General features: G+C 37.8%; 1 protein-coding gene and 1 non-coding gene across 4 annotated transcripts in view; one reads left to right on the top strand and one right to left on the bottom strand.

Annotated features, from left to right (window-relative positions):
- MAGED1 (MAGE family member D1) overlaps nt 1–27,260 on the bottom strand; it is a 70,444-nt gene that overhangs the window by 30,028 nt on the left and 13,156 nt on the right. The window contains exons 2-3 of one of the 3 annotated variants that reach the window (XM_085006368.1): nt 17,974–18,049; nt 16,533–16,613 (exon numbers count right to left, since the gene is read on the bottom strand). The exons of 1 other annotated variant lie outside the window; for it this stretch is intronic. The gene's annotated coding sequence lies outside the window, so the exon portion shown is untranslated. The remainder of the gene's footprint in view (nt 1–16,532; nt 16,614–17,973; nt 18,050–27,260) is intronic. One more of the 3 variants, XM_013986140.3, reaches the window with a different exon arrangement.
- LOC146394596 (U6 spliceosomal RNA) lies at nt 8,568–8,674 on the top strand. Its single transcript, XR_014835982.1, has one exon. It is a non-coding gene; the product is annotated as a U6 spliceosomal RNA (small nuclear RNA).

The raw sequence follows: 27,260 nt of genomic DNA, 5'->3' as shown, positions 1-27,260 counted from the left end.
CTGCTTCCCTTTCAGGAATCTGTGTGCCTACAGCGAACATGCATTCTGACTGCCTCCCTGCCATACAATAAGGGGCCTTCTTTTGGCCTGGAGTCTTGTGGTTTTGCAATTGTCTGGGTAAGCCTAATTCTGGGGTCCACACTAACTGGAAAACCACACTAAAACCGTCTTCTACATCCAGCTTTACTAATAATGAAGATGATGTTTTTATCTCCATCTATCTGATACCTATATTTATATTGCAATTGGTTTTGAACCTAGGCAGGGAAGACAAGTGTTATTTATTGATCCTTTACAATTCCCACTGATGTGGACCACTGAAATCATGTAAATTCTCTTCATTGGCTTTATGTCTTTTAACACAAACAAATTTCTATATGGAGTTTGTTTTTGATTAGCACTCACAACAAATGCTTGGCAGCAATTAAGATTAGGTCTGAACAAGGAAATTATATGTTCATCACCCCTAGATTCCCAATTCCTCTGGATTAGGGAGTACAAATTCTGAAGCATACTATCATAAATAGGTACACTTAATTAATCAGGTGGATGGTGGGAATCAGGCATGAACTGGATCTATTTTCCTTGGCCACACGGATAAGTCTTAGACGAGCATAACCAAAAGAGCTCTTTTGTCAGATGGGGTAGCAAACCTTTCTGTGAAGTATTAGAAAGGAGTTTAGATATTCACCCAGATATATGGAAGCCTTATTGAAGAAAGACAAGTTATGTATCAGAGACACATTTCTTAAGGGGTAAAAATCCTTTGAATAAAAAAAACCCCAGAATTTAGTCTGATAGGTTGTTCTTATTAACAAGCGCTCTGGAAATTTAGATCTAACAGCCATTTTATCTATTTATTTTTTTCTTTTTTGCTAGCTGGCTTTGTGCTAGCTTTTGAGCTCTTGCATACAAACTTAAATACTATGCTAGTCTGCTATTAATGAAATAACACCATTTCAGAGTACAATTTGTGTCCAAGGTAACTAAGCCCAAGTACTGGAATTTTTGCAGTTATTACCTTAGAAACATTCATGTTGTAAAGAAACGCCAATTGTTCTCTGGAAATAAAGCAATGTGTTGACAGGTGACCCCTTTTGCTTCTCATACTTACACTTTTCATACTTATACACAGTTGGGTGTTCTAGCAATACTGACCCAAAAATATCCTTCTCCAGTCTACACCAAGGCTCACAAAGTGACCATAAAAACAAATATACAAACAAAATATGCCCCAGTAGTCAATGAGAAATAAAACAAAACTATTGGATGAGATATGTGAAAGCTTGACTGAAGAGTAATAAGTATGCCTAAAGAAAGTTAAATACAGCACACACACCAAAAACTTTCTGGAGTTTGAGCTTGAAAATAATTCCAATAAAATAATAAAATGAAAAATTATGATCAGTGATGAGTCCTAAGAAGAATAAAATACCTAGGAATAAACTTAACAAAGGAAGTGAAAGATCTATAGTCTTAAAACTACAAAACACTGATGAAGGAAACTGGAGATAATACAAAGAAAGGGAAAGATATCCCATTCTCTTGGATCAGAAGAATTAATATTGTTAAAATGGCCATACTATCCAAAGCAATCTATAGATTTAATGTGATCCCTATCAAAACACCCATGGCATTTTTCATAGAACTAGAACAAATAATCCCCAAATTCATAAGACTCTGAATTGTGAAAGCAATCTTGAGAAAAAAGAACAAAGCCAGACATCTGAAGTCACCCTCCTAGACTTCAGACTATACTACAAAGCTACAGTATTCAAAACAGTGTAGTACAGATACAAAAACAGACACATAGATCAATGGAACAGAATAGAGAGCCCAGAAATAAAGCCATGCATCTATGATCACTTAGTCTACAACAAAGGAGGCAAGAATGTACAGGAGAAAAAGGCAACAGTCTCTTGAATAAGTGGTGCTCGTAAAACTGGATAGCTACATGTAAAAAAATGAGATTATAATATTTCTTCACATCATATACAAAAATAAACTCAGAATGGATTAAAGTCCTAAATGTAAAACTGGAGACCAGATAGTATAAAACTCCTAGAGGAAAGTATAAACAGAACATTCTTTGACATAAATCAAAACAGTGATTTTTTGGTTGTCTCCGAAGGCAAAAGAAATAAAAGCAAAAATAAACAAATGGGACCTAATTAACTTAAAAGCTTTTGCACAGCAAAGGAAACCATAAACAAAATGAAAAGACAACCTACAGAATGGGAGAAAATACTTGCAAATGATATGACTAAAAAAGAGTTAATATCCAAAATATCTAAACAGAGCATACATTGAATTCAATGTCCGAAAAACAAACCCAATCAAAAAATGGACCAAAGACCCGAATAGACATTTTTCCAAAAAGACACACAGATAGCCAAGAAGCACATAAAAAAATGCTCAACATCACTAATTATCAGAAAAATGCGAATCAAAACCACAATGAGGTATCACCTCACACCTGTCAGATGACTATCATCAAAAAGAACACAAATAAAAAATGCTGGCAAGGATGTGGAGAAGGAAGAACCCTTGCACACTGCTGGTAGGAATGTAAATAGGTGCAGCCACTGTGGAAAACAGTATGGAGGTTATTCAAGAAACTAAAAATATAACTAAATCACTTTGCTATACACCTGGAACTAATGTAACAGTGTAAAACCAATGCGAGTTCAATATAATTTTTTTTAAAAAATCATAAATATTTATTTTAAAAGGGTGGCAGGAATAAGAGTTATTTGATAGATATTGATAAAGCCTTTAGGAAAAAAACCTAAAACTAGAACTTCATATGATCCAGCAATTCCAATCCTGGGCACATACCTCCCCAAAAAGGAAAAAAAAACACATTACTTTCACAAGATACATGCACCCCCAATGTTCACAGCAGTATTGTTAACAATTTTCAAGATATGGAAGCAACCTAAAGGTCCATCAACAGATGAACAGATATATATTCAATAGAACACCACTCAGCCATAAAAAAGGATGAAATTTTGCCATCTGCAACAACATGAATAGACTGGGAGGGAATCATGCTAACTGAAATAAGTCAGGGAAAGACAAATAGTGTATGATGCCATTTATATGTTGAACCTAAGCAATTGAACAAACTGTTGAATATAACAAAAAAAGAAACAGACACAGAGAGAACAAGCTAGTGGTTACCAGTGGGGAGAGGGAAGGGAAGGGCAAGACAGGGGTAGGAAGTTAAGAGGTACAAACTACCATATATAAAATAAATAAGCTAAAAGGATATACTGTATAACACAGGAAATATAGCCAATATTTTATAATAACTATAAATGAAATATGACCTTAGAAAACTATCACTATATGCAGATGACATGATACTATACCTAGAGAATCCTAAAGACTCTACCAGAAAACTGTTAGAGCTTATCCATGAATTTGGCAAAGTCGCAGGAAACAAAAGTAATACACAGAAATCAACAGCATTTCTATACACTAACAATGAAAGATCAGAAAGAGAAATTAGGGAAGCAATCCCGTTTACCACTGCATCCAAAAGAATAAAATACCTATGAGTAAACCTACCTAAAGAGACAAAAGACCTGTACTCTGAAAACTATAAGACACGGATGAAAGAAATCAAAGAGGACACTAATAGTTGGAAAGACATACCATGCTCGTGGATTGGGAGAGTTAATATTATCAAAATGACTATACTACCTAAGGCAATATACAGATTCAATGCAATCCCTATCCAATTACCAAGGACATTTTTCACAGAACTCAAACGAAATAGTTTAAAGTTTGTTTGGAAGCACAAAAGACCCAGAATAGCCAAAGACATCCTGAAATAGAAAACTGGACGTGGAGGAATCAGGCTCCCGGACTTCAGACTATACTACAAAGCAACAATCATCAAAACCGCATGGTACTGACACAAAGACAGACATAGATCCGTGTAACAGGATAGAAAGCCCAGAATTCAACCCGCACACCTACAGCCAACTAATCTATGACAAAGGAGGCAAGGATTTACAATGGAGAAAGGACAGCTTGTTCAATAAGTGGTGCTTGGAAAACTGGACAGCCACATGGAAAAGAATGAAATTAGAACACTCCCTAACACCACACACAAAAATAAACTCAAAATGGATTAAAGACCTAGATATAAGACCAGACACTATAAAATTCTTAGAGGAAAACATAGGCCAAACACTCTCTGACATAAACAACAGCAGCATCTTCTCAGATCCACCTCTTAGAGTAATGACAGTAAAAACAAAAATAAACAAATGGGACCTAATCAAACTTAAAAGTTTCTGCACAGCAAAGGAAACCCTAAAAAACACAAAAAGACAACCCACAGAATGGGAGAAAATCTTTGCAAGTAAATTGACTGACAAGGGATTAATCTCCAAAATTTATAAACACCTTTGCAGCTCCATACCAAAAAAACACAAACAACCCCATCAAAAAATGGGCAGAAGATCTAAATAGACAGTTCTCCAAAGAAGACACACAGATGGCCAAGAAACACATGAAAAGATGTTCAACATCACTCATTATCAGAGAAATGCAAATCAAAACCACTCTGAGGTACCACCTTACACCAGCCAGAATGGCCATCATCCAAAAGTCCACAAACAATAGAGGGTGTGGAGAAAAAGAAACCCTAGAACACTGTTGGTGGGATTGTAAATTGGTGCAACCACTGTGGAAAACAGTTTGGAGATTCCTCAGAAAACTAAAAATAGAATTACCACTTGATCCCACAATCCCACTCCTGGGCATCTATCCAGAGAAAACCATGACTCGAAAAGACGCATGTACTCTGATGTTCATTGCAGCACTCTTTTCAATAGCCAAGACATGGAAACAACCTAAATGTCCATCGACAGAGGAGTGGATCAAGATGTGGTACATATACACAATGGAATATTATTCAGCCATTAAAAGAAATGAAACACCAACATTTTTAGCAACATGGATGGACCTAGAAATGATCATGCTAAGTGAAGTCAGCCATACAATGAGACACCAACATCAAATGCTTTCACTGACATGTGAAATCTGAAAAATGGACAGACTGAACTTCTTTGCCGAACAGATGCTGACTCGCAGACATTGAAGAACTTATGGTCTCTGGAGGAGACATTTTGCGGGGGGGGATGTGCTTGGGTTGTGGGATGGAAATCCTGTGAAATTTGATTGTGATGATCATTACACAACTACAGATGTGATAAATTCATTTGAGTAATAAAAAAATTTTTTAAAATAAATCACTGTGTTGTACAGCTGAAATATATAATATTGTACATCAACTGTAACTCAATTTTAAAAAGACACAATGAGATATCGCCTCACATCTGTCAGACTGGCTATCATCAAAAGTCTACAAATAACAAGCATCTGTGAGGATGTGGAGAAAAGGGAACCCTTGTACATTGTTGCTGGGGATGTGAAATGGTGCAGCCATTAAGGAAAACAGTATGGAAAATCCTCAAAAAACTAAAAATAGAACTACCATGATTCCTCCGAATTCCAGACAAGATTGATTCATTGGACTGATTCATTTATCCATTCATTAATTTATGCTTACATATGTTAATTTAATCAATGCATGTAATAAGGACTTATTATGTGTGTAGCACTGTTCTAAGGCACTTGAGATATATCAGTGAACAAAATAAAAATCTCTTTATGTAGCTTACATTATAAGACACCCTTAGGCATACCCGGATCAAATTCCTGAACTCAAAGAATAAAGAGGACATCTTACAAGCTTATAGATAGAAAGCAAAAATCACCTACAATAGAAAAATTAAAGTAGAAATACATAGGACTTTCATCAGTACCACCAAACTTCATGATCTCATTCACTAATTTTCCCTGAAATGGTCTTGCTGAATTCTTGGGGAAGCTGAAGTCAGTCTTTGACTCAGAACCACCATTTCCTGGGAGACTAAGACAATAACAGGGGCAGTACTACCCTTTTGTCAGGCAACTAGGTTTGTGCTTGCTTTTCAATTTTTTTTTTCAAAATTAAACAATATATTGTTTAGGAACATACACATAAGTGATAAAACTGTAAGAAAACCAAGGGGACTATTAATACAAAAGTCAGGGCAGGAGTTCTCCTGAGGTGTAGTGGGTTAAGGACCCTGCATTATCATTGTAGTGGCTTGAGTTCCTGCTGTGGCACAGGTTCAGTCCCTGGCCTGGAAAATTCCACATGCCACAGGCACAGCCAAAAAAAGAAAAAAAAAAAAGTCAAGGCAATGTCATCTCTAGATAGAAGCAGACAAAAGGGTTGGAAAGGGGCATATTTCTTGTCCTGGCTGGTGGGTTATTGGCATTATTTTATTCACATTATTTAAAATAAATAACTCGATAAATAATAGTATAGGCATATTATTTAGAATTATTGAGATTAAAAACTAAAATGAATAGCTATTACATTTCAATTAGCTACTTCAGGTGTTTGACCCTGGTGAATGGGAAGAATTCGTGAAGATAAATACTGCTATTTTTTGTTACTATATATATATATATTTTTTGAAGCCATATGTAGGTCTTACTATAATATAGAATACATTATATCTATGTATCACATTTTAGTATAGTAGAAACACAAAATATAATGTAATTATAAATGGAGCTATTTAATTATAAAGGAAAGGGATATGATGAGAGCTGGGATTTACTGAAATTAATATGGCCAACAGAGGAGATCAAGAGGTGGGGAGCATATAAATGTAGAAACATTGGATAAAATCCAATGTGTGCTTTTTATCTTTTGCAACTTTTGGGAGTGGGTGTTCCAAACTGCTCTTAAATTGTAGCAATAATCAAAGGGGAGTTTTACACTTGAGAAGTGACCACCAGAGGACCTGGTAGCCCCAGTCTCACAGGTAGAGTGGGATTGGAAAGTATGGGTCCAAAATAGTCTGGCACAAGGGAGGCTCAAGACAGGAGAGGGTAAATTTATTCCAGGAAAGAAACTCATACTGCCACAAGAGGGCAGACAAATTCAGTATTTCCTCTGGCTCCCCTCCTAACCTTTCCTGCTGCTCATTCTCAGTTTCCACTCGCCCCCCTCAGATCCCTAAATTTCTGAGATTCAGCCCTGCCCCATTTTTTTCTCACTCCACACACTCTCCTGGGACAATCTCATTCATACCTTAATTAAAACCATCACCTCTATGCTTGATGACCTCCAAATCTATCTGCAATCCTACTTGCCTCAAGGCAGCAGAATAAATACCTGACTGCCTACTGGATAATGTGTGTTCAAAATTGAACTCATCATCCCCCCCACCCCGCCACACACCAAACTCGTTCCTCATTCTGAGTTCTCCAGCTCCTGGAATGGCTTTCACATCTTCTCAACCATCTAAGACAGAAAGAAAACTATCATCCTGGATTCTTCTCATCAGCTCCCCTCAATCCAGTCAGGGACTGAGTTCTTAATTTCTAATATATATATGTTGTAATTTCATTCCCATCGCCTTATTAAATCAGGTTTCAGCATCTCTCCTCTTGAGGGTGTGGAAAAAAGGGAACCATCCTACACCATCGGTGGGAATGTAAGCTGCTGTGCAACCACTATAAACAGTATGGAGGTTCCTTCAAAAACTAAATATAGAACTACCACATGAGGAATTCCCACTGTGTCTCAGTGGTTTAAGAACCAACACAGTGTCCGTGAGGATGTGGGCAATTCTAGCCCTGGCCTTGCCCAGTTGGTTAAGGATCTGATGTTGCCACAAGCTATGGCACAGGTGTCAGATGTGGCTCAGATCAGTGTTGCTGTGGCTGTGGGGTAAGCCAGCAACTGCAGCTCTGATTCAACCCCAGCCCAGGAACTTCCATATGCTGCAGGTGCGCCCCCCCCACAAAAAAATGGGAAAAAAAGGAAAAAAAAAAAACTACCACATGTTCCAGCAAGCCCACTCCTAGACATATATCTGGAGAAAACCATAATTCCAAAAGACACATGCACCCCAATGTTCATTAAAGCAATATTTACATTACCCAAGACATGGAAACAATCTAAATGTCCATCAACAGAGGACTGGATAAAGAAAATGTGGTACAAATATGCAACGGAATATTACTCAGCCTTTAAAAAGCATGAAATAATGCCACTTGCTGCAAAACGGGTGGACCTAGGAATTATACTAAGTGAACTAAATCAGACAAAGACAAATATCATATAAGCCCACTAATATGTGGAATCTAATAAAAATGATACAATAGAACTTACAAAACAGAAACAGACTCAAAAGGTTTAAAAACTAAACTTATGTTTACCAAAGGGAAACGGGGAGGAGGAGGATAAATTAGGGGGTTGGGATTGATATATATACACTACTACATGTAAAATAGATGGGTAACAAGGACCTACTGTATAGCACAGGAAAATTTACTCAATACTGTGTAATAACCTATATGAGAAAGGAATCTGAAAAGGAATGGATATATGTGTAGGTATAAGTGATTTACTTTGCTGTACACCCGACATTAACACAACTTTGTAAGTCAACTATATTCTAATAAAATTAAAAAAAAAAAAAACAGTGCTCACTTCGGCAGCACATATACTAAAATTGGAACGATACAGAGAAGATTAGCATGGCCCCTGCGCAAGGATGACACGCAAATTCATGAAGCGTTCCATATTTAAAAAAAAAACAAAACAAAACAAAACAAAACCCAGCATCTCTCCTCGTTTGTAATAGCTTCTTAATCAGTCTCCCTATACCAGTTTTGTTTTCTCCAGTCTATCCATCACGCTCTCATTCACTGGATATTTCTAAAATGCAAATCTGCTGGGAAAACATGCTGTACAGTAGAAAACTGACAGAACACTGTAAACCAGCTATAATGAAATAAATAAATAAATAAATAAATAAATAAATACAAAAAAAATGTAAATCTGATCCTGCTAATTCCTTGATTAAAATCTCCAAATATTCTCCCCTCTGCTCTTAGTATAGCATTCAAGGATCTCCATATAATCTGGTCACTTTCTCCTTCTCATCACATATTCTCTCACTCTCTATGTTCCAACTATGCTACCCTCTTGAACATACTACAAGCCACTGTACATTTTGAATTATTTCATATAATATGTCTTTGCTCACACCACTACTGCTTGGAACAACTCTCTTCTATTCCTCAGCCTCAACAGTTAATCTTTCAAGACTTAACTCAAGCATTAGTTTCTTTCTGGAACCTTCTCCCACTCAGTAGAATTAACCATTTCCCCTTTTGTGTCTCTAATGTACTCTTTATAGACTTTTATCAAGCATCTGTAACATTCTGCTGTGCATGTTTACTTACATGTCTCTTCTAATATCAGGTCCCCTGGGACCAGGAACATATCTTTTTCCTATCTCTATTCAAAATATCTATCGCACTCCCTGGCATAGAGATAATGCTTAACAAATGTTTCTGAATGAATAAAAGAATCACCATGAGGATGTAATTTATGAGGCCAGCCTGATGCCAATCTCCTATCTATGGCAGACATCAGTAATCTACCACAGAATTGTCCCCTTACACCTCAGAATCTTTCTCAAGACAGCATATTATGAAAAACCTATTTCAATCAATTGGAATTGGCACAAGATATAAAATTTATTTCTTATCCTGGAATGTAAGCTGACACAACAAAGTGTGCCTCAATAATAATCAAAGTTGATCTAAGAGAATTAATGTAGGAGAATTCACATAACTAATGGCAGAGCATCTCCTAAACACTCTTTGCAATGTTGTATGCTGTAGCAAAAAAATGGCATTAGGAGGTAAATTCTGTCCATGTACATCCAGCACTGCTCAATAAAGAGACATATCAGAGGAGACAAAGCCCCATATATTGGCATTCTCATTTATACTTCAATTTCATCTCAATTCATTCAGAAAATATTCATCTCTAAGGATCAGAAATCTGATAACAAGAAAAGTGCTGCACCTGAGGAACCAACTAACAGGCATTTCACACTTGGAGAGACAGTGGATCAATTTATCTTCTTTCCTTCTGCATCCAGAACCTCTGGGAAAGTACAGAAGAGAGTAAAAACTCCTTTCTCAAGTGGAACAACAATCTATTGGAGCACTGTTTCCACATCTTAACACCATAATACATATACAAAATGATGACTTATGTGCAGACACGGGGTATACTGTTCATGGCCGAAAGTAACTGGCCTGGAAGCTCCAGGCAAACTGGGCTGCCTGTGCTGTGTATTAGTCTCCTACTATTACTACAAATTACCACAAACTTAGTGGCTTGAAGCAGCCTAAGTTTATTCTTTTACAGTTCTAGAAGTTAATAGTCTAAAACGGGTTCATGGAGTTTCTGTTGTGACTCAGTGGGTTATGAACCCGACTAGTATCCATGAGGATATCCCTGGCTTCGCTCAATGGGTTAAGGATCTGGTGCTGCCGTGAGCTGTGGTTCAGTCACAGAAGTGGCCCAGATCTGGTGCTGCTGCAGCTACGGCACAGACCGGCAGCTGTAGCTCTGATTCCACCCCTAGCCTGGGAACTTCCATAGGCCCCAGGCGTGGCCCTAAAAAGCAAAAAAAAAAAAAAAAAAAAAAAAAAAAAAGTTCACAAGGTTGCATTACTTCTGGTAATTCTAGGGGAAAACCCATTTCCTTGTTTTTTCTAGCTTTTATAGACAGCCTACATTTCTGGGCTTATGGCCCCCTTCTTCATCATCAAAGCCAGCAGCTAAGCATCTTTCCTCTCTGACCTTTGCTTCTAGCCTCATATCTTCCTTCTCTAATGCTGATGTTCTGGCCTGTCTCTTACAAAGAGCATTATGATTATGTTGGGGCCCCTGTAATAATCTAGGACATACTACACATCTCAAAATCCTTAACCTTTTACCATTTCAGGTAACTTATCAGGTACCATATTCTGGGATTTTTTTTTTTTTTTTTTGGCCATGCCTGTAGCATGCAGAAGTTCCTGGGCCAGGGACTGAACCTGTGCCACAGCAGTAACCAGAGCCACAGCAGTGACAATGCCAGGTCCTTAACCCACTGAGCCACCAGGGAACTCCCAGGTTCTGGGGATTAAGATGGAGACCTCTTTGGAGGTCTATTATTCAGCCTACCATATGCAGTTTACCACAGACTATGTATCACATGATTCTGCAGGATATCATTCACACTGTGCATATCATAGTATTTGATTTTTATTATGACAATTTTCTGGCAGATAGTAATGCAGTGTTTTGAGGAAGAGAGACCATATTCCAATTCACAAAAAGGTACTATATGAGTTAGCAGAAGCTCGTGGTCTAAACTGATTTACAGCTATAAAACACTGGGGTGGGGGAGCTCTGTATTACAGAGGATTGAGGCCCTGGCAGAACTAACAAAAATAATGGCAAACATTCAGTAAGTGTGTACTATGTACCAGGCACTGCACCAGACAACCCTTAAAATCCCTTGAATCTTTACAACTTGGTGTGGTATTAATATTCTGACCTAAAAAAAAATGAGCAATGTGAGACTCAGAGATTTATTAATATAACCAAGGTCAAACAGCTTAAGCTAGCAAATAAACCCAGGTATTTCTGGTTCTAGAACATGGATACTTTTCTGTTGTACCATGCTGTCTTCTTCAAGTGAGAGGGTATAAAAACCCATTTATTAGTATTTCTATTACCTTAAGATTCTGGACATCACACTGATCTTTGAGTGCTAAAGCGCTGAATATTCCTACGGTAATTTCAGGTAGTAGTTCCTCTGAATACTGAGTGATAGACAAGCAACCTATATCTATACCAATCCCAGAGAAAAATCATTCCGTATGTCCTGATTTCTCCACTTCTTATGGGCTGTATTTTCTGTTTGCAACCCCTAAAATGATCTGGCTCTGTTCCTGAGGCTCCCCAGCACATCTGTCTGGCCTCCATTCCTACTGTCTTTTTTAGAAGTGGATAATTCTCCCTTATTTCCTGGTAATGAAACCATCCTAGCCAATCTCAGAGTCTACAGCATGAAAAGTGGTTACAGGGAACATTTGAGAAGAGAATTTTGTTATTAATGCAGTCTTTCAAGATTAGAGGTGATCCCTATTCAAAGAGTCACAGGATAAACTCTTTCTAACCTTTACTCCATTTTTTTTGGAGCCCAATGTGGACTTTCTGGGAGTATCTACCAGATTCCAAAACTGACGGAAGGCTACCAAAACTCATGCATTGAAGAGTGAATTCTGATTTCTGGAATGAATTCCTTAACGATGAATAAAAGCTAATACATCTCTAAAGACGTACACATTGCCATTACAAACCCATAACAAATAAACTGTCTAGGATTCAAATCCTGGCTCTTCTGGTTATTAGCTATGTGACCTTGGGAAAATTCTTCCATCTCTTTTTCTAGGTTTCTTCACATGTAAAACAAGGATGAGAGTTCCTATATTACATGACTGTTACAAGAATTAAATGATTGAACAAACTATTGAAAGTTCTTATAGTGCTTGGCACATGGTAGGTGTGGAAAGTATTTTAATTAAATAATTAAGTTTTATTATGAATCTTTTTTCATTTTTACTAAGATGTGATTTTTCTCACAAAGACCTCTCCACAACATTACATTAATAAGATTCCTGTATCGTCTAATGCTTCAAATCAAAGGCCTTTCTAAATTCACTACACTATGAACTCACTGATATTAAATAAGGCTAAGTCCTGCTGAAAGCATGCTCATATTTTTTTAGATACACAGAAGGTCTTGCCTTTATGAATCATATAATGATAGATAAGACAGCCTCTAGTTGAAAGCTTATTCATTCTAGGTACAGTTTCTCTCCACTATGAATTTGCATATGATAAACAAGGATCTCTTTTCATCTCCATTATGAATTTTCTGACATTCTATAAGGCCTGGTATCACCAAAACCCCTTTCCCACATTCATTACACACATAAGGTTTCTTTGCATTATGAATGCTTTCATGCTTAGTAAGGTCTGAGTTAGATCTGAAAGCCTTCCACACAGGCATTGCGAGCACAGGGGATTTTTCTTCTCAAAATTCTCTCATGTTTCAAAAGAAAATGTCTGAGCTTGTCAATATATTCATAGGGTTTCTCTTCATTATGCATTTTCATATGATGGAAAAAGCTTGATTACTCACTGCAATTTCTTTCACATTGGGAAAAATTTACAATAGTTCTGGTGTTGAAAGAGAACTGAGTTCTGCCTGAAGGCCTTCCCACATTTTTTACAGCCATATGAACTAACAGGTTCTCAGGTGTGAATTCTCAGATGTCAAATAAGGTTGGCATCATACTAAAAATTCCTTTATATTCATTATCTTCATAGGGTTTCTCTCTACTAGAGTACTCTGAAGCATCAACCTGGAACACTAACAAAAGACTTTTAGACACTAATCACACACATAGGGCTTCTGCAGATCAAAAATTTCCCAGTGCCTCACACATTCTAAAAATTTTGCAGAGTCATAGTCCTATAAACCATATCTCTATGCTCTTTCTCCTAGGGGTTTTCCTCATATAACAGACATCTAGCTCAGTCTTTTCTCAGTAGATGCACTCTCAGCCTTTCTCTTGGGTAAGATTATTTTTATAAGTGGCAGTACTGTGTTTTCCAACAGACTTCCTTGGAAAAAGGAATATGTTAGATTCTTCCCTGTCAAGCTTTCCTGCAGCCTATGTCATCATAGCCAGGTCTTCTCCACACAGGAGATTCTGACCAATTGGCCTTGAATTCTGGATCCATAATATTCTTTGGAATTTGGCTTTTCCTGAAATTTCCCTCTTTGAAATAAATCCTATTCTTACTCATAGTCTTATCTAAAAATGACAGACCCACAAACATAAATGGGGAAAGAACATGAGTCAACCAGTCACAGAAAAGGAAATGCAAACAGATAATAAACACATGAATATTTCACTTTACCAGTCATCAAAAAAATGTAATTTGAAACAACTGTGAGAGATTAATTGTTCCCTTCTCATTCTCACCAGCAATTTCTGAGACTGCATGTTTGACTGGTCTCCTTGCTGGTATGAAAGTAAATTGGTAAAAACGTCTAGAAAACAACTTTGGAGTGTATAATTTGAGCCAGAGAATAAGTCATACCTTTTGAGTCATTAATTAGTCTTTAAGCAACCTATCCAACAAGTAAAGATTCATGTACAAAATGACTCATTAAAGAATTTATATTAGCGAAAAAATAAAAACACAAAATATGCAAAAACACGGAACTACTTAAACAAACTGCAGTATACGCTCATGATGGGATATTATGCAGCTATCCAAAATGGTGCCAAAAATTGTTATTGACAAGGGAGAGTTTCGTGAGATAATTTTTAGGGAAGAAAGCATGGGCTGAATTGTGTCCCTTCCAAATTCATACATTGAAGTCCAAACCTCCAGTACCTCAGAATGTGACTGAATTTGAACATAGGACCTTTAAAGAAGTAATTTCATTAAAATGAGGTCATTAGGGTAGACCTTAATCCAATATGACTGGTGTCCTTGTAAGAAGAGGTTAGAACACAGAGACACATAGAGGGAAGACCATATGAAGACATAGGAAGGAAAAGACAGTCATCAACAAGCCAAGGAGAGAGGACTGAGAAAAAAACCAACCCTGTCAACACCTTGATCTAGTCTGGGGACTAGAATTCCTAGTCCCCAGAATTCTGAGAAAATAAATTTCTGCCCTTTAAGCTACCCAGTTTGTGGTATTTTGTTATGTCAGTCTAGCAAACTAATAAAGCAAGATACAAAACTGTGTATACTAGAAGGAAATATATCAATTAGTTAATAGGATTTATATCTGGGTAATGAAATAGATGATTTTTATTTCCTTCCTGATAAAGTTTTGTTGTTCTCCAAAATCCACATGATGAGCATGTCTCCACCTTTATAATACAAAATATGTAAAAAGGATAAAGATATCCATAGGCAAACAATTAATAAAGAATAGAGCGAAAAAAATGTAACTTTTACTTGATGAAAAGAAGCTGCCAAAATGAGGTAGAAAGAAAATTAGGGAGTTCCCATCGTGGTTTAGTGGAAATGAACCCAACTATTATTCATGAGGATGCGGGTTCAACTCCTGGTCTCGCTCAGTGGATTAAGGATGTGGCGTTGCTGCGGCTGTAGTGTAGGCCAGCAGATACATCTCTGATTTGACCCTTAGCCTGGGAACCTCCATGTGCCACAGATGTGGCCCTAAAAAGAGGAAAGAAAGAAAGAAAAGAATATTATTCAGAAAACTATGGCCTGCTAAGACCCAGTAACTACATGGCTTTGTCTCATTTTTAGGTGGCTTCCCAACTCAGGGAGAGAGGGACTTGGAGAAGCAAAGTGATGTGAGGAAGAATGGTTTGTTTGGAGGGCAATGCAGAGATAATGAAAGGGATTCAACTGAGTAAGGAAATAGGAAAATGATCTGAACAAAGGAGGTATTAAATGTGAGGAACTAAGAGAGAAAAGCAAAGATTTGGAAGAAGGGTGATGGCAAGAGATTCATTTTCAGGGTCCTGAAGGAGGGAAAGCAATAGAGAATGGAGAAGTAACTGAGCATGCTAACAAAAAGATAACCACAAAGAAAGTAGGAAAAGAAAGACTCTTTTGTCTGGTCTTATGGCATCCACCAGATGGAGAGTTTGAGAGGGGGTTGGGGGGCTCAGAATGTCACCCTAAAATATGTCACGTTGGCATACTGATTATTTTGAATGAAAGGTACTCGCAAAACAGCTGGTGCAAGAAGGACACTGTGACCCTCCTTTGTCCCCCTGAAAGCCGGAGATAAATTTCTCAAGTGACAGGTATCCTCCCTTTATCAGAAGGGTAGAGGGCATCCTCATCACCAGAGATTGGTAACTCATGGCCCGAGAAGGTGGTACTAACCTTGCTAATTTTTTTACTATTTATTACTTCTAGCCCCAAATCCTCTGCCTTGTCAGTTCTTCCCAAATTCACTGGTTTTTGTTTTGTTTTGTTTTGTTTTTTGTTCTGTCTAAAAAGTATAACGGCTTCCTGCTCTGGTCACTTGAGTCTCATTTTTATGGGGCCCCTATACATACAAAATTAAATTTGTTTTTCTCCTGTTAATCTGTCTTATGTCAATTTACTTATTAGACCAAAGAACTTAGAAGAAGGGAAAATTTTCCCACCCCTACAGTTAGGACAATAAAGATAACTATTACAACTATTTAGTAAGCATGTACCAAGCACAAACACTTTACTAAAACACATTATATTTCACATGGAAACCTTGAGAGATGGGTATTATTATTCCAATGGTATAGATGAAGCAAGTGATGGTCAGAGAGGGGAACTGACTTACAATATATTTTAGAATTAGTAATTAGGGGAACTGAAAGCCAACTCAAGCATGGCTGGCTTGTAAGCACCTGTGTTTTCCACTATGCCAAGGTGCCTTGTGGGCATTCACCAACTAAAATTCCAAAACTATCCTAACACCATCCAATAAAGCTATAAGTTCTCAAGCCCATCCCTGTCTCATTTTCCTTTCTTTGCTCACCTAAGAGGATTTCTTCCTGGGTCCCTCTGTCCTTAGCCTCTTTGCAAATCCAGCTGGGAATTAATGTGGAAAATCTTGCAGCTGAACAGGAAATAAAACTGTGGTTAGAGCTTGGGTACTTCATGTCCCTAAATTCAGTTTTGAAAAGTTACAGGGAACCTGGTGGAAGGGGGTTTCTACTCATTAGGGTGTTTGAGAACCAGGCAGAGGCCTTGTGAAGAGGCGTAAAAATGCTTGTGTTCCCAAGAGCTAGGGAGAGGGCGCTGACCTTGAGAGATTAAAAAAAAAAAAAAAAAAAAAACACAAGTCATTTACTCTCCACATAGATTTGTTCCATAATCCAGGAGCAAAAAAAAACATTGGAATCCAAAGGTTACAGTGCACTGAACTGGTTAAACACATAGGCTTCAGGGTTAAACAGAGCTAGGCTCAAATCCCAAGGTTACTATTTACTTGCCATGGGACCTTGAGCAAGTATCTTTACTTTTCCAAGCACAGGATGTATGGAAAGGGAATGTGCTGGCCATTTCAGTAAACAACAAATGTTGCCAGCCATCAGGTCAACAGCCATTGCAGCCACACGCCTCCCTACCCCCATGCCACAGTATGTCCTGAGGGGAATTCATCATGATGCAAAAAAACAAGAAGCATTCAGTGCTGGGGATATTGGCCTTAGATAGTTATAAGATGCATATCCAAGGAATAATTTGAGCCCAGACTGTTGTATCTTCCCATACACAGAAAAGCACTAAAATCATGAACTTTAAATGTCTATTTTTGCGTATAGCAGTAATGTTTTGATGTTCAACTACACTACATCCAGCAAAAAAAAACCCTCCTATATATCCTGTCTCCTCCCTCAGCAAGGTCCCCAAATAAAGCCTAACTCCCAACTTTTGAGTTGTACATTTTTCCTTAGCCAACAAATTTTTTCTCTATAAAATAAAGAAAACTAAAACCAAAAAGGTTTTAATTTTGACATTGTGAGCCTAAACCTAACTCAAAAAAATATATAATAGAGAGCTGTAGGAAAATTTTCTAGCTCTGGTAATTGCCCACCAGCTTGTTAGGACAAACCTTCATGATGAAAACAACTAAAAAATGTTGATGAAAAAGAAGCAACAACTACTTAAAAACAATAAAAAGACAGGTTAATAAAAATATGGAAACATCAGGGAAACACCATGGGAAAAGGGGAACCAAGATAAATAAATATAAGCAGGGAAGCAATTTCTGCCCTGAGGGCTTTGCCCAATTCCCCCAAAAGTTAACTTTGCCTTAAAAGGCAAAGGAAACAGATTTAAGCCCAGAATTACATAGGGTAGGAAAACCAACAGGAGACCCTCCCTTCAACAAGCTGGGATCCCAAGACTACCATCTCAGAGGGTGAATGAATGGGATGCTGGTTATTTTGTAGCTCAGGTTGAATTATATGACTTACCCTGGGATCTTTGAGCCTTGAATTAGACAAAGAAGCAAAACAGCAGAATCAGCAGAAACAGAAAAGACTTCAAACACTGGAATTAGCAAACACAAACCATAGGTATTTTACCATAGATAAAGAGTGTTTTTGTGTGGTTTGTGTGTGTATATATATACATATATATACACATATATATATGCTGTACAGCAGAAATTCATACAACACTATAAATCAACTATACTCTAATAAAAATAAAATAAAAATTAGTAAATTTCAAAATTTCACAGAAAAAAATAAGAAAAAGAAATAAATAACAAACTTGAAGATATTTCCAAGCAATAGGAAACTATAAGTAGTATATCATAATAAACATAATCAAACTTAAAAAAAATACAGCACTCCAGATGAAAAACTCAAGGGATAGCTTTAATAAGATTAGGAAAATACAGTTTGTGAAAATTTAAGACAAGTCAGAAGAGATCAATTAAGAGACAAAAGATGGAAAGTACAGAAGAGTGTGAGAGACTCAAACTGCTCTCACTCACCAAGCAGGTCTTGGGACCTTGTAAAAGTGATCACAACTGAATATTTTTATATTTGTTTATGGCATGGGTAAACAAATATAAAAACATAAAATATACATATATATTTTAGTCATCTGTATGGCCAACTTAGAATACTCCCCTTGGGGATTTTTAATGGGTTTTTTTAAATAGTTGATTCCACAACTGAATCTTTACTTTACAAGGCACAAAAATACATAATTGACTGATAATAAATAAAACCCTTTTCAGCCCCTTCTCCATTTCTACAAGCAATATTGGCTCTAGACCTGATTTTTCTTTAAAAATAGCTAATGAAATTCCAGAGCCTAACTTTACAAATGCAAATCTTTACAATCAACAAAAGGAAACTCAAAAAGAGAAGTGGGCTCAGTACTCTCTCCCCTACAGCCCTGGAGGGGTGGAACCCATTTTACTTCACAATTATTTCAAATAATCTAAATTTGAAACATGTTAAATTGAGAATTTTAACGAGAATGTCAATCTTGTTCTCTTTTACAATATGGAGACTTATGAATATTCATAACTGCTACCAACTAATTCTATCCTGTTAATACAAATCTTTCCTTAAAAGTATTATTTAAAAATAATTCAGTCTAATTATCATATTTGGTAATTCATTAACCTGGTGTGGTAGACAGAATAATGACCTTCCTAAGATTGCGCACATCCTGATTCTGTGAATACACTGCCCTACATGGCAAAGAGGACTTTGCATACATGATTAAGGATCTTGAGATGAAGAGATTATCCTGAATTATCCTGGTGGGCTCAAAGTAATTACAGAAGTCTTTATAAGAAGGAAGCAGGAAGGTCAGAGAAAGAGATATGACCTTGAAAGTAGGTCAGAGTCCGAAAGCTGAAGATGCTATACTGTTGATCTGAAGATAGAGAGAAGGACCATGAACCCAGGGAATGCCACCGGCATCCTCTAAGAAGCTGGAGAAAGCAAGGAAACTGATTTTCCCCTAGAGCCTCTGGAGGGAGCTCAACCCTACCAACACCTAGATTTTAGGACTGCTGACCAGAACTCCAAGATAATAAATTTGTGTTTATTATTGATGTTTGCCATAATTAATTACAGCAGCAATAGGAAACTACTGAAAAAGCTGAAATTGTCATCTCTACATTTAAAAACAGATTAATACCTCTACGTTCATTCTTACATATGAGGGGAAAAAAAATCACTGGCACTTTCCTCTTTACCTATCGGCATGGGTAAACAAATATAAACCCGCGATTCTATTGGATTTACTATATAACAGATACTTTGAGAGGATCTATTTCTTGTAAATTAACAGTGTCATGATTTCTATTTCACCAGTGAGAAAAAATGATATCCCTAAGGTCAGGACACAAAGAGCTAGCATTCAAATCCCTGTCTATCGGCTATAAAGTGCAATATTTTCCCACTACATCTTTCTGTCACTCAAACTGCTTAGGGTGGGATGAAGAGAGGGTAGAACATCCAAATGTATTCTTCGAATGACCCACAGCTGCACAAAAGACTCCATGTTTGTGAGATACTCTTCTTTGCTTTAATTTCATGCTCACAGTAAGCACCAGGCTGTTTTCTTAGTCTGACTTCACACGTACCCCAACTGACATGCCTGTGAGAGAAGACCTGAGTGTTCTGGCCACCAGGAAGAATATATTAGTGTGGGACGTGTGTGCTTTTCTCTCTGTCTCTGAGTCTCAGTAATTTAATTTGTATTTGTTTATCACCAAGTTTCATTTTAGCATTTCACAAATGCTAAGGACCAAATTCTGGAGTGTAGTCAATGAACTGAAATATTCCACCCTGCAGGCTCATTTATTAAGTACTGTCAAAATTTCCAAATACAGGTAATTTCCTTTCTTTGATGACTTCAAAGGTATTTACACATCAAACACAGCTCATTAGAGCATGAGATCTCAGAGATGCACAAGTGAAATTATTTCAGAAAAGAATTCTACTTTACACACAATGACATCAACTTACAGAGGTATTAAGATTGAAAGGGAAAAATAATTACTGTTATTTACAAATTACATTAACAAACCAAAAACACTTTGTGATAATTCACTGAGCTGTATAATCCATGCATTTTTAAGTATGTTTTATAGAAATGTTATATAAAAACTCAATAAAATCTACAAACAATTGGACCTAGAGAAAGAGGTTAGTACAGTGAGTGGATCTAAAAACTATACACCAGAAACAAGCATCCCCATATACTAGTCACAATGAAGTAAAAATGCAATTTAAAAATAATACTAGTGAGAGCAACAAAAAACTACCAGTACATAGAAATACAGCTAACAAAATATGCATGAGACCCTTGTGGAGAAAATCATAAAACTTTTTTCAAAGACATTAAAAATACCTAGATAAAAGGAGAGATAAACCATGTTCATTGTTATAAAGATGCCATTTCTGTCTATACTCTATAACTAAAATGCAGTTCTAATCAAAATTCCAGTTCCTTAAAGACCATGTTAAGCTTATCTTAAAATTCATATGGAAAAGTAAAGAGCAAAGAATACACTTTTGAGGAAGAGGAATAAGGCTCTTTCACTACCAAATATTAAGACACATTAAAAACCTATAGTAATTAACAGTGTAATATTATATAGAAATAGACAAATAGAACAGTGAGTGGAACGGAATAAAAAGCCTAGAAACAGATACATACATATATTACAACTTGATATAATATAGAGACAGCATTATAAATCTGTGAAGAAAGAACAGACTATTCAGTAAATAGTCCTTGAACCACTGATTAATTGCACAGGAAAAATTAAGATCGCTACATCATACAATACATAAAAATAAATTCCAAGTGAATCATTAATCTAATAGTGAAAAGAAACTTATAAGAGTTTTACAGGAGGGCATAGTAGAACAACTTTATGAAATCAAGGTGAGAAAGAATTTCTTAAACAAGATGCAAAAAAAAATATGGCATATGTGGAAAATGATAATATCATGGCATACTGGCTACTCTTCCATGAAGGCTAAAGTGATCAATATTATAGCATAAATTTAACCACTTATGAAACTATTTCTATCTTCCCCCTTCCCCTAGCTCTTCTAGACCAGAGTGGCCTCTCAACTGCCCGCTTCTTCAGGTACTTGCTCAAGGCTAGAGGATATATGCAGGTAACAATGATCACTTGCTCTATGGTCCCCACATTCAGAGGATTCTCTTCCATTGCTAGATTAAACTGCTACTTCTATGCAAAATTAAGTTCTTAACATAGTGCCTTCCAGGAGGCCTTCTCTGAGCCCCTTGGGATCCTCCATATTTCTCCTGAAAGCACCACACGCTAATCTCTCCATCACAGCACTCCCTGTTGAAATGTCTGTGTCTATCTCACCCACCAGACTCAGTAGAAAAATGCATCTAATTCATCAGAAGGTCCTCATTATGCAGCAAAGAAACTATATCACTGCATTTTTACTTGATTTTTTTGACTGATTAATGATCTATCCAACTTTTCTAAGGCTTGCAATCAATCTATCTTCCTCACTAGTGTCCTTGCACTTCTGACATTCTCAGACTACGTATGCTTTCCTCTCTCACCTTCTGTGACTTCCCCCTTTGTTCACTCACACTTTGTGTCTCCTAGGGCCCTGGGAAAATATTTTTCTGATAACCAAGAAAACAAACAGAGGGAATGAAAAATAGCAAGCCATGCTCATTTCCCCTCGAAACTAACAGTTTACTACTCTCCTTTCCACCTAGAATCTTTCCTTTGGCCACCTCAAGAATCACCCCCTCCTTGAAAAATAAGCTTACCACACCCTTCAGTGACGTATAGAATACCCCCTTCACCTCCTAGCCATAAATGAGATAGTTCTCTCCTAAGTCTGCTGGTTCTCCCACACCCCTGGTCCCCAAATTCCCAACTGGTAAACCACACACACTGGAATGTGAAGCCTGTCCATAACATGCTATTCAAGCAGAATCTGTCAGATGGACATCCTCAAGTGAGTTGCCCTGTGATACAGAGTAGAGCCTAATGTATTGTAGACGATAACAGGTTAACACTAAGTAATGTCCACCTGGTAATAAAGAAAGATGGTATTTTCTAGAATAACTTTGCTTTGTGAGGATGTATGGGAATGCAGTCAGGGCACTATACAGTTTGACAAAAGTAGAAGCCAAAAGATGAAAGGACATCAAGTGGAGAGCCCACAATAAATATGCCACTGTTTTCAATGCCTTAAAAATTCAAATTCTCAATATACATAAAGCAAAAATAATAACAATAGGAAGAAGTAAAGAAACAATGAACTGGAGTTCCCGTCGTGGTACAGCAGAAACGAATCTGACTAGGAACCATGAGGTTTCGGGTTCAATCTCTGGCCTCACTCAGTGGGTTAAGGATCCGGCATTGCCATGAGCTGTGGTGTAGGTAGCAGACATGGCTCAGATACCACGTTGCTGTGGCTGTGGGGTAGGCTGGCGGCAACAGCTCCAAATAGACCCCTAGCCTGGGAACCTCCATATGCCGCGAGTGCAGCCCTAAAAAGACAAATGACAAAAAAAGAAAAAAGAAAAAAAGAAAAGAAACAGAGAACTAAAATTCCAAAATAGGCATCTCCTAATTTTAAATATGCTCTAATATTAGTGAATGTAAAAAGACAGTCAGGGAGTTTCCTTCGTGGTTCAGTGGTTAACGAATCTAACTAGGAACCACGAGGTTTCGGGTTCAATCTCTGGCCTCACTCAGTAGGTTAAGGATCCGGTGTTGCCGTGAGCTGTGGCATAGGTCACAGACGCAGCTCAGATCCCGCGTTGCTGTGGCTCTGGTGTAGGCCGGCAGCGGTTACATTTCCAATTAGACCCCTCGCCTGGGAACCTCCATATGCCGTGGGTGCGGCCCTAGAAAAGACAAAAAAAAAAAAAAAAAATAGTCAGGTTCCAGAAGTACATTAAATACTAATTTTAACTAAGGTTTGGAATTATTTATTACTCCATTATTAGTTGTAAAATTTAAAAATCAATTAATACAGGTGTATAATATTTCACATCTTCACATAGAACATTTCATCAATTTTCTGAAAGTTAATAAACTCATGAAATTTTGATTGCTACAAGTGCATTTCTATGAAGTTCAGGTATATAAACAAACATAAGATGAGACTCTAGGAGGCAATCCAAATGCTTGCCAAGTCATCTTCACTTCTAGCTGCCCTCAGAAACAGTCCTCAATCTTTGAGACTTTGGGAAAGAAATAATCAAGCCAAGGCCCTCCTTAAGGAATAGACTCCATAAGGACAGACTGTGGGAAAGAAAGGAACAAGAAAACACTCTCCTTGGAATTGGCTAAAGATGGCTGTTCAAGGATCTGCCAAAGACACAGGGTCATCTACTTCTTTGCAGAACAGATACTGACTCACAGACTTTGAAAATCTTATGGTATCCAAAGGAGAGTTTGGGGGGGTGGGGGGATGTGCTGGGGTTGTGGGATGGAAATCCTATAAAATTGGATTGTGATGATCATTGTACAACTACAAATGTAATAAATTCATTGAGTAATTAAAAAAAAAAAAAGACACAGGGTCATCTAAGCCACTATACCAGTCTTCACATCCTGCCATCCACAGAGCTAATTATCTCTGATCTGCTTCCTAGTTCCGATTCTTGACCTTGGAGTCTGAAGAAGAGTTAACTCACAGAACCCTTGGCTAATTGCTAAGATCAATCATTTGGACCCTTCAAGAAAGAGGAGCACTGTAGGATGCAAAGCCAGCCCCTACATTCTCAAATGGCCTCCACCACACTTAATTCTGGGGCCCAATTCTCAGACCTCGAAATTCTGGGAAAAAATGAGACTAAATGAAGTTTCTCCTATGGAAGCCCCTTGAAGCAGCTATGGGTAACTAACTATTCCAGGAGAAATGTGAAATGGTAATAACCAAGTCCCCCATATCCACATCAAATCATAAATCCTAGCTACCCCTGAGCATCTCCAAGCCATAGTTTTCTGGCCTCAAGACTGTGGAGGAGAAAGAACTAAGGAATGAATACTCATATACTTTTAATGGGAGTCAAAACTGGTGCATTCTTTTTGAAGATCAATTTCCCATTATCTGGTAAAGTTGAAGATATGCATAAACTATTACCAGGTAATCCCTTTCCCAAATATATCTTAGAGAAACTCATGCACATGTGGAACAGGAGACATATACAAGAATAGCAGTACTGTTCACAACAGCCAAAACTGAAAGCAATTCAAATGTCCATAAATGGTAGAATGCATAAATAGGTATATATGTGCATACATGTTTGTATACACAGTCAGAGAAATGATTACCATAAAAGTCAAGTCAGGATAAATGGTTACCTCTGGGAGAGAGACAGGAATAAGACTTGAGGCTTCTAGATAACTTGCAACATTCTATATTTGGTCCTGGAAGGTTCTTTTATGGGTGTTTATAATTATTCTTTTTTTTTTTTTTTTGTCTTTTTAGGGCTGCACTCATGGCATATGGAAGTTCCCAGGCTAGGGGTCAAATGCGAGCTACAGCTGCTGGCCCACACCACAGCCACAGCAGTACCCGATCCAAGCTGCATCTGCAACCTACACCACAGCTCATGGCAATGCCGGATCTTTAACCCACTGAGCGAGGCCAGGGATTGAACCCGCATGCTCATGGATACTAGTTGGGTTCGTTACTGCTGAACCACGACAGGAACTCCTATAATCATTCATTTTAATGTAAATTTACATTTTATGCAACTTGTGATATTTTCGTATATTGCACAATTTGAGAAATATTAAAAAAAAATAAAAGAAAGAAAGAAGGAATCCAGGACCTTCCTACGGAATTCTCTTAAAGCATGAATTCTCAAGCTTTCTGCGATAAGGAATGATGTGATATAAAAAGTATCCACCCTCCCTGCAAAAGCTGTGGGGACCGGTTATCCACATTCATTTACTAGGGTTCTTGGAAAAGGAAGACTGGGCAGGCCAGGGTCCTACCAGCAGTACCATTTCCCTTGAAGTTGCTAAGGGTAGTTGTTCAAGTCCCTGTAAGCACAGGAAATCAGTGGACAGAATGCTATCTTAGCTCCCCTTACATTCAAGATTTTACCACCAGTCCTTTCCCAGCCTTGGAAAAAAAATTTAATTAATCAACTAGTTAATTATTTTTTTAAAAAAAAGGTTTGTGAAGCAAAGACAAAGTTGAAACAAAGCGAGGTCCAGCCAAGGGATCTGCTGCAAAGCAAGTTAAGGGCAACTACTCATGTTGGCCATTGCAGCCTCCACTCCCTAACTCTTCCTTCTGTAAAAATCTCTGCTCCTATGTCATGCTATCTGCCTGTCAGCTACACTCACCCCTTGTACAAAACATAGCATCTTTTAAGGAGCCTCCATACTGTTTTCCACAGTGGTTTCACAAGCTTACATTCCCACCAAGAGTGCAGGAGGTTTCCCTTTTCTCCACATAATTTGAAAAGATACATGCACCCTAATGTTCATCACAGCACTATTTACAATAGTCATGACATGGAAGCATGCTAAATGTCTATTAACAGAGGACTGGATAAAGAAGTTGTGGTACATAGATACAATGGAATATTACTCAGCCATAAAAAAGCATGAAATAATGCCATTGGCAGCAAAATGGATGGACCTGCTGTATAGCACAGGGTAATCTACTCAATACTGTGTAATAACTTATATGGGAAAATAATCTGAACCATCTCTCACTTCTCATACACATATGTATAACTGATTTACTTTGCCATACACCTGAAACTAACACTTTGTAAGTCAACTATACTCCAATAAAGATTATATTAAAAAACATCATCTTTCTCGCCTTCTTCCCCACTCTTACACCCTATATCTTTCTTACTATCTTTGATGATCCCATGGCTATTTTGTTCATCACCCCAGCTTCACAGTTCCTTGACCTCCTCTTTTCCAACTCATTCACCCATGGAACCTTTGTCATCCTCCAGAACTACTTTTCCTCTGAAATCTTGAGTTCCAATGTCTTTCACTGACCAAAACTTCCTGCCCGCCATTTCACCTTTTTAACATCCACCCTTGAGTTTTGACTTCTCCATATGGCTTCACCCACACCCACACACATATTCACACAGCTTCTCTTTTTCTGGTTCCACAGGATCCTCCTGAGAACATACTCTTTCCTGATGAGACTAGATCCCACAGTCTATAACCTGAACAAATCTCATCAGTAACCTCAACAACGCACTTAGCCCTCAAACCTCCCACCGCCCCAAATCATCATCACACATTCACAAGTCTAAAATCAAACCCAATGTTTGCCTTCCTTGCTTCCACTTCTTGGCAGCTGAACACACCTGGGGAAAAAAAACAGAACTACAAACATTTTATTTCTTTCTCAGATAGGTATTCATTATTGCCCATCAATATTCTTTCATTCCTCAAAGAAGGTTGCAGCCTTTCCTCTGGCTCCTGGCCATCCTCTCTCACACTCCAGAATGCCCTTACTGCCTTATTCAAAGAAAATACATCAGGGCAAGAAGTCACTCTGTCAATCCCTTGCCTCACCAAAACCGCAAAAACAAGCCTTTCTCATCCATCAGAAGCAATGTCGGAGTTCCCGTTGTGGCTCAGTGGTTAACGAATCCGACTAGGAACCATGAGGTTACGGGTTCGATCCCTGGCCTTGCTCAGTAGGTGAAGGATCTGGCATTGCTGTGAGCTGGGGTGTAGGTTGCAGACGCGGCTCGGATCCCACATTGCTGTGGC

The sequence above is a fragment of the Sus scrofa genome, chromosome X, assembly GCF_054392235.1.
Source record: "Sus scrofa isolate SSC_HxYL_T2T_F1_AM1 chromosome X, Sscrofa_HxYL_maternal_Yorkshire_Landrace_v2.0, whole genome shotgun sequence".
Classification (NCBI taxonomy): Eukaryota; Metazoa; Chordata; class Mammalia; order Artiodactyla; family Suidae; genus Sus; species Sus scrofa.
Note: the sequence above shows the minus strand (reverse complement) of the source record. Positions and strands in the feature narration are given on the sequence as shown.